The sequence below is a fragment of the Macaca mulatta genome, chromosome 18, assembly GCF_049350105.2.
Source record: "Macaca mulatta isolate MMU2019108-1 chromosome 18, T2T-MMU8v2.0, whole genome shotgun sequence".
NCBI lineage: Eukaryota > Metazoa > Chordata > Mammalia > Primates > Cercopithecidae > Macaca > Macaca mulatta.
This window is the reverse complement of record NC_133423.1, coordinates 78385151-78394030: the sequence shown is the minus strand read 5'-3', so window position 1 is coordinate 78394030 and position 8880 is coordinate 78385151. Positions and strand designations below refer to the sequence as shown.

Below are 8880 nucleotides of genomic sequence, written 5' to 3'. Positions count from 1 at the left end.
CCAATCATTAGCTGAAAACTAAGCTAACCTAGCAGAGAATTCAGAGGCCACAAACAAATAAAAACTTTACAGAGTTAGTCTAGAAAGTAACTAGGTGCCAGGGCTTGGTGGGTCATGCCTGTAATTCCAGCACTGTGGAAGGCCGAGGCAGGCAGATCACCTGGTCAGGAGGTCAGGCAGGCAGGTCAGGAGTTTGAGACCAGCCTGGTCAACATGGTGAAACCCTGTCTCTAGTAAAAATACAAAAGTTGACCAGGTGTGGTGGCTCACACCTGTAATCCCAGCACTTTGGGAGGCCAAGGCAGGTGGATCACGAGGTCAGGAGTTTGAGACTAGCCTGGCCAACATGGTGAAACCCTGTCTCTACTAAAAATACAAAAGTTGACCAGGTGTGGTGGCTCACGCCTGTAATCCCAGCACTTTGGGAGGCCAAGGCAGGTGGATCACGAGGTCAGGCGATCAAGACCATCCTGGCTAACACGGTGAAACCCCATCTCTACAAAAAATTAGCCAGGCATGGTGGTGGCCACCTATAGTCCCAGCTACTTGGGAGGCTGAGGCAGGAGAATGGCGTGAACCCAGTGAGCCAAGATCATGCCACTGCACTCCAGCCTGGGCAACAAAGTGAGACTCTGTTTAAAAAAAATAAAAAATACAAAAGTTTGCTGGGCATGGTAGTGCATGCCTGTAATCCCAGCTACTCAGGAAGCTGAGACAGGAGAATCACTTCAATCCAGAAGGTAGAGGTTGCAGTGAGCCAAGATTGCATCACTGCACTACAGCCTGGACAAAAAGAGTGAGACTCCATCTAAGAAAAATGAAAAAAGAAAGTAACTAGGCAAACGAACAACAATACCTGTAACAACAAAACCTGGAGAAGGGTGAGGAATCTGATATCCACAGTTGCCACATTCTATTATTTTAAATGCCCAGTTTTCAACAACAACAAAATGAAACAGACAAAAATTGGAATGTATGACTCATACACAGGTAGAAAAGCAGTCAATGCCTCTGACCTGGGTAAAGTGGCATCTAGCTGTGGCATTCATCTCATATCAGCCAGGGACAAAGCAATCCCTTGTCTATCTCGGCTTGGCCTTTGGTCTGTGGCCGTGGCTGCTTCATGCCTTGGACACATTGGAGGAACACAGTAAATACAAACTTTCCTTGAGGAAGCATAGACAACAGACTTACTAGACAAAGACTTTAAATTAGGTGTTATAGATAGGCTCAAAAACTAAAATAAACTATGCTCAAATAATTAAAGATATGTATGAGAATGATGTTTCACCATATAGACAATATCAATAAAGAGAAGAAAATTATTTAAAAAGAACCAAGTAGAAATCCTGGAGTTGAAAATGAAAATAATCGAACTATGAAAATTTATCATCATATTCAAAGTAGATTTGAGCTGGTAAAAGAAAGAATCAGTGAACTTGAAGACAGGTCAATTGAGATTACCTAGTTTGAAAAATAAAAGGAAAAAAGAATGAAGGAAAATAGTCTTGGATACCTATAGGACATCATCAAGTGTACCAACATAGGTAAAATAGAAGTCACAGAAGGAGAGGAGAGACAAAAGGAGAAGAAAGAATATTTAAAGAAATAAACTGAAAACTACACAAATTTGATTTAAAAAATCAATCTACACATTCAAGAATCTGAGTAAATTCCAGCTGGGCACAGTGGGTCACGCCTGTAATCCCAGCACTTTAAGAGTCTGCAGCAGGAGGATCACTAGAGGTCAGGAGTTCAAGACCAGCCTGGCCAACATGGTGAAACCCCATCTCTACTAAAAATACAAAAATTAGCCAGGTGTGGTGGTGGGTGCTTGTAATTCCAGCTACTTGGGAGGCTAAAGCAGGAGAATTTCTTGAACCTGGGAGACAGAGGTTGCAGTGAGCCAAAATCATGCCATTGCACTCCAGAAACTGGGCAATAGAGCAAGACCCCATTCAAAAAAAAAAAAGAAAGAAAAAAAAAAGAAAAATCGTAATGAATTCCAAATAGAATAAATCCAAAGAGATCTACACGTGGACACATTATAATCAAGCTGTCAGAAGCCGTAAATAGGACACCAATGCTTATATATCAGCATTCTTCACAATAGCCAAAAGGTGTAAATTTCTCAAATGTCCATTGGCAGATGAATAGACAAACAAAATGTGGTATACCCATACCAGGGAATATTACTTAGCTATGAAAGGAAGAATATTCTGATACATACTACAGCATAAATGAATCTTGAAGATATTTTCCTTATGAAATAAGCCAGGCACAAAAGGACAGATGTTGTATAATTCCACTTATCTGAGGTACCTAAAACAGCCAAATGTATAGAGACAGAGAGTAGAATTCACGTTTCCAGGCATTGGGAAGATGGAAAATTTGGGAGTAATTGTTTAATAGGTGCTGAATTTTAGTTTGGGAGGATAAAAAATGCCTGGAGATGGATTGTGTGTTAGTCCATTTTGCATTACTGTAAAGGAATACCTGAGACTCGGTAATTTATAAAGAAAAGAAGTGTATTTGCCTCACAGGTCTGTAGGCTGTAGATGTATGGAACCTACATCTGCTCAGTTTCCAGTGAGGCCTCAGGAAACTTTTACTCATGGCAGAAGGGAAAGGTAGCTGGCATGTCACATGACAAGAAAGGGAGCCAGAGAGAGAAAGAGAAGGTGCCAGTTTCCTTTAAACAACTATCTCTTGCATGAACTAGAGAACTCACTTATTACTATGTGGAGGGCACCAAGTCATTCATGAAGGATCCATCCCCATGACCCAAATACCTCCCACCAGGCCCTACCTCCAACAAGGGAAATTGTATCATTTCAACATGATATTCGGAGAGGACGAATATGCAAATTCCATCAGATGGTAGTGATGACTGAACAACCACGTGAATTTACTTAATATGAAATACATGTGTACTTTATGTGAATGCTACAGAATTGTACACTTAAAATGGCTAAATGATAAATTTTATGTTACGTATATTTTACCAGAAACAAAAACAAAGACAAACAATGAATCTTGAATGCAGCCAGAGAGAAGTTATTCACCACATGAAAGTTTATAAGCGTGACAAATGGGATCTAATTAAACTAAAGAGCTTCTGCACAGCAAAAGAAACTACCACCAGAGTGAACAGGCAACCTACAGAATGGGAGAACATTTTTGCAATCTACTCATCTGACAAAGGGCTAATATCCAGAACCTACAAAGAACTCAAACAAATTTACAAGAAAAAAACAAACAACCCCATCAAAAAGTGGGCAAAGGATATGAACAGACATTTCTCAAAAGAAGACATTCATACAGCCAACAGACACATGAAAAAATGCTCATCATCACTGGCCATCAGAGAAATGCAAATCAAAACCACAATGAGATACCATCTCACACCAGTTACAATGGCAATCATTAAAAAGTCAGGAAACAACAGGTGCTGGAGAGGATGTGGAGAAATAGGAACACTTTTACACTGTTGGTGGGATTGTAAACTAGTTCAACCATTATGGAAAACAGTATGGCGATTCCTCAAGGATCTAGAACTAGATGTACCATATGACCCAGCCATCCCATTACTGGGTATATACCCAAAGGATTATAAATCATGCTGCTATAAAGACACATGCACACGTATGTTTATTGCAGCAGTATTCACAATAGCAAAGACTTGGAATCAACCCAAATGTCCATCAGTGACAGACTGGATTAAGAAAATGTGGCACATATACATCATGGAATACTATGCAGCCATAAAAAAGGATGAGTTTGTGTCCTTTGTAGGGACATGAATGCAGCTGGAAACCATCATTCTTAGCAAACTATCACAAGAACAGAAAACCAAACACCGCATGTCCTCACTCATAGGTGGGAACTGAACAAGGAGATCACTTGGACTCGGGAAGGGAAACATCACACACCGGGGCCTATCATGGGGAGGGGGGAGGAGGGAGGGATTGCATTGGGAGTTATACCTGATGTAAATGACGAGTTGATGGGTGCCGACGAGTTGATGGGTGCAGCACACCAACATGGCACAAGTATACACATGTAACAAACCTGCACGTTATGCACATGTACCCTAGAACTTAAAGTACAATAATAATAATTAAAAAAAAAAGAAAGTTTATAAGTGACTTCTTATAAGAAACCATAGAAACCAAAAAGCAATAGGATTTTATACATAAGTACTGGGGGGAAAAAACTGTCAACTAAAAGTTCCATATTCAGCAAAACTATACTTTTAAACAAATGAGAAATTAAGAGATGCTCAAAAAAACACAAATGAGAGAATTTGTTCACTAATAGGTGTGTTCTACACAGAATACTTAAAAGGAATTCTTTTGATTGGAATTGAAGGGCACTAGAGAGAAACTGAAGTCTACCTAAAGAAATAAAAAGCATTGGTAAAGATAAACACATAGGTAATTGTAAAAGACAGTATAAATATAACTTTTGTAACTCTTTTTACTCCTATCTAAAAGATAACTGCATAAAGCCGTAATTTTAAAACTGTGTGAATGTGCTTATAAGGTACAAGGATATAATTTGTTTGACAATAATAATGAGAAGTAAGGAGAAAGATAATGGAGCTATATTGGAGCAAATTTTGGATACTATTGAAATTAAATTGGTGTTAATCTGAGCTAGACAGTAGCAAGTTATAATGTTAACTGCAATCCCCAGAGCAACCACTAAGAAAATAATTCAAAAGCATGTAGTAAAAGAAGTAATAAGGGAATAAAAATGCTATACTAGAAAATATCTATTTAATTTAAAGAAGCCTGTACTAGAAGAACAAAAAGACATAAGATATATAGAAAACAAATAGCCAAATGGCAGGCATAAATCCTATTTTACAATAATTACATTAAATATAAATGAAATAAGTATTCCAATCAAAAGACAGAGGCTGGCAAAATGGAAATAAAAAACATCTGATACAACTATATGCTGTCTACAAGAGATATGCTTTAGATTAAAATCACAAACTGGTTGGAAGTAAAAGGTTAGAAAATATATGCCATAAAACAGCGTCAAAAAGAGAGCTGGAGTGGAGCTAATATCCCTCAAAACATACTTTAAGACAACAAGTTTTACTAGAGAAAAGGGAGGAGGTTTTAAAATAATGAGTCAATTCATCAGGAATATGTAACATTTGTAAACATGCACATACCTAACAAGGGAGCCCCCAAAATAGATGAAGCAAAAACTGACAGAATGGAAGAGAGAAATAGATGATTCAACATTAATACTCCAAAACTCTAATATTTTGTTTTCAATACTCAGTAGAATGATTAGGGATAAGATCAACAAGGAAATAGAAAACTTGAAAACAGTGTAAACCAACTAGCCTAAGCAGACATTTGTGGAACACCCCACCCAACTATAGCAAAATTCACATTTTTGTCAAGTGAAACATGCCCAAGGATAGACAATATGGTAGGCTGTTCAACTAGTCTCAATAAATTTAAAATACTGAAATAATAAAGTATGTTTTCTAATTGCAGTGGAAAGAAATTAGGTTTTTTAATAGAAGGAAATTTAGAAAATGTATGAATGTGTGGAAATTAAATAAAATTCTAATAATAATAGGTCAACGAAGAAGTCATAAGGGAAATGAGAAAAATACTTTGAAATGGAAGAAAATGAAAACAGCATACCAATGTTTATGGAATGCAGTGAAAACAGTGCTAAGAGGTACATTTATAGCTGTAAAGGACTATATTAAAAAAGAGGAGAGCTTTTGAATCTTTAAGTGAGTTCTACCTTAAAAACAAGAAAAAGAAGAGAAAACTAAACCCAAAGCAAGTGGAAACGAGGGAAACATAAAGATTAGAGTGGAGATGAATGAAATTGAGACTAGAAAAACAATAAAATGAAACCAAAAGTTGATTCTTTGGAAAACTTAACAAAATTGACACACTTTTTGCTAGAGTAACAGAAAATGAGAGCGAAGACTCAAATTACTAAAAGCAGGAGTTAAAGAGGGAATGTTACTACCAACTTTACAGAAATAAAAAATGGCTATGAGGAAATACTATGAGCAAGAGTATGCCAATAAATTAAACAACCAACATGAAATGGAAAGGTTCCTCTAAAGACATAATCTACCAAAACTGACCCAAGAAGAAACACATCTGAATATATCTATAACAAGAAAAAAGATTAAATTAGTGATGAAAAATCGTCCATAAAGAAAATACCAGGCCAGATGTCTTCATTGTTGAATTTTATCAAATGTTTAAAGAAGAATGAACACCAATCCTTAACAAACTTATCCAAAAAATAGGAGTGAAGCTTCCCAATTCATGATAGGAGCCCAGTTTTAACCCTGATACTCAGACACATACATTGCAAAGAAAACTGTAGACCAATATACCTTATGAAAACAGATGCAAAAATCCCTAACAAAATACTAGCAAATTTAATATAGCAATATATAAAAAGGATTATGCAACATCAGCAAGTGGGATTTATTCTACTAATGCAGGTTGGTTCAAAATACAAAATTAATCAGTGTAATGCATCATATTAATAGAATAAAAGACAAAAGACACATGATCATCTCAATGGATGTAAAAGCACTTTTCACAACACCCTTTCACATTAAAAACATTAACCAATTGAGAATAAAAGTAAACTTCCTCAACTTGATAAAATGCACAGCTAACATCATAATTATGAAGACTGAATGCTGTCCCCCACCCCAAGATTAGGAACAAGATAGGAATGTCCACTTTCACCCCTTCTATTCAACATTGTACATAAGTTCTAGCCAGGGAGAGAAGACAAGAAAGAGAAATAAGCATCAAGATTGGAAAACTATCTCTATTCCCAGATGGCGTGAACTTGTATATTGAAAATCCTAAAGAATCCATGAGAAAATCTATTAGAACCAATAAAATATATTCGGCAAGGCTGCAGGATAAAAACTCAATACACAAAATTTAACTGTATTTCTATATACTAGCAAAAAGCAAATCAAAAGTGAAATTAAGAAATCAATTCCATTTACCATAGCATCAAAAGGAATACATTTAACTAACAAAGTGTAAGAATTGAATACTGAAAACTGTAAGACATAATTTGAAGACATTTAACAATACCAAAATAAATAGAAAGAAATCCCATGTTTATGGATTGCAGGCTTAATATTGATATCAATAATCTCCCCAATGAACTACAAATGTAATCCCAATCAAAATTCCAATTGCCTTCTTGAAGAAATAAACAAACTGGTCCTAAAATTCATATTGAAATCCACAGAACCCAGAATAACCAAAACAATCTCAAAAAAGAACAACAAAATTAGAGGACTCATACTTCTCAATTTCAAACTTACTGTAAAGTTACAGTAATCGAGATATGAGATATTGGTACAAAGATAGATAGACATACAGATAATTGCAACACAATTGAGAGCCCAGAAATAAACCCACATATTTATGGTAAATTGATTTTCAAGAAAGCTCAAAAAATGCAAAAGAATTAAGTTGTACTACTATCTGTATCTCACACTATACACAAAAATTAACCTGAAATGCATAACAGACCTAAATGTAAGGCCTAAAACTGTAAAACCCTTAAAAGTAAACATAAGTATTTGTAACCGTGGACTAGTCAATAGTTTCTTAGCTATCACATCAAAAGCATACCCAATAGAAGAAAAAAAAAATAGATCAATGGAACATCATTAAAATAAAAACTTTTGGCTTCAAATGACACCATCAAGAAAATGAAAAGACAACCCAAAGAATGTGACAAAATATCTGCAAATCATATATCTAATAGGGACTTGTGTATATAAAAAAAAACCTCTCACACTCAAACATGAAAATACAGATAATTGGCCGGGCATGGTGGCTCACACCTGTAATCCCAGCACTTTGGGAGGCCGAGGCGGGCAGATCACGAGGTCAGGAGATCGAGACCATCCTGGCTAACATGGTGAAACCCCGTCTCTACTAAGAATACAAAAAATTAGCCAGGCGTGGTGGCAGGCGCCTATAGTCCTAGCTACTTGGGAGGCTGAGGCATGCAACCTCACCAACATCAGTTGTTTTTTGACTTTTTAACAGTAGATATTCTGACTGGTGTGGGATGGTATCTCATTATGGTTTTGATTTGCATTTCTCTGATGATTAGTGACGTTGAGTATTTCTTCATGTTTCTTGGCCACTTCTATGTTTTAAGTGTCTACTTATGTCTTTTGGCCTTATTTATTTATTTTTTTTTGAGATGGAGTCTCACTCTGTTGCCCAGGTTGGAGTGCAGTGGCGCGATCTCAGCTCACTGCAAACTCTGCCTCCTGGGTTCATGCCATTCTCCTGCCTCAGCCTCCCAAGTAGCTGGGACTACAGGTGCCCGCCACCATGCCAGGCTAATTTTTTTTTTTTTTTTTGTATTTTTTGGTAGAGACGGGATTTCACTGTGTTAGCCAGGATGGTCTCCATCTCCTGACCTCCCAAAGTGCTGGGATTACAGGCGTGAGCCACCGTGCCCAGCCATCTTTTGGCCATTTTTAATAGGGTAGTTTTGCTCAGCCTGCTACCAAAACCTGGCAAAGACGCCACAAAAAAAGAAAACTACAGGACAATATCCCTGATGAACATAGACGCAAAAATCCTCAACAAAATACTGGCAAACCAAATCCAGTGGCACATCAAAGAATTATTTCACCATGATGAAGTAGGCTTCATTCCTGGGATCCAAGGTTGGTTCAATATATATGAATCAATAAATGTGATTCACCACATAAACAGAATTTCAAACAAAAACCATATGATTATCTTAATAGACATGGAAAAGTTTTGATAAAATTCAACATCCCTTCATGATAAAAACCCTCAAGAATCTAGGCATCAA

At 36.7% G+C, this 8880-nt stretch overlaps 1 non-coding gene across 1 annotated transcript; it reads left to right on the top strand.

Moving 5' to 3' along the window:
• Positions 1 to 1006: 1006 nt before the first annotated feature.
• Positions 1007 to 1140, top strand: LOC114673895 (small nucleolar RNA SNORA48). Its single transcript, XR_003724746.1, has one exon. It is a non-coding gene; the product is annotated as a small nucleolar RNA SNORA48 (small nucleolar RNA).
• Positions 1141 to 8880: the final 7740 nt, after the last annotated feature.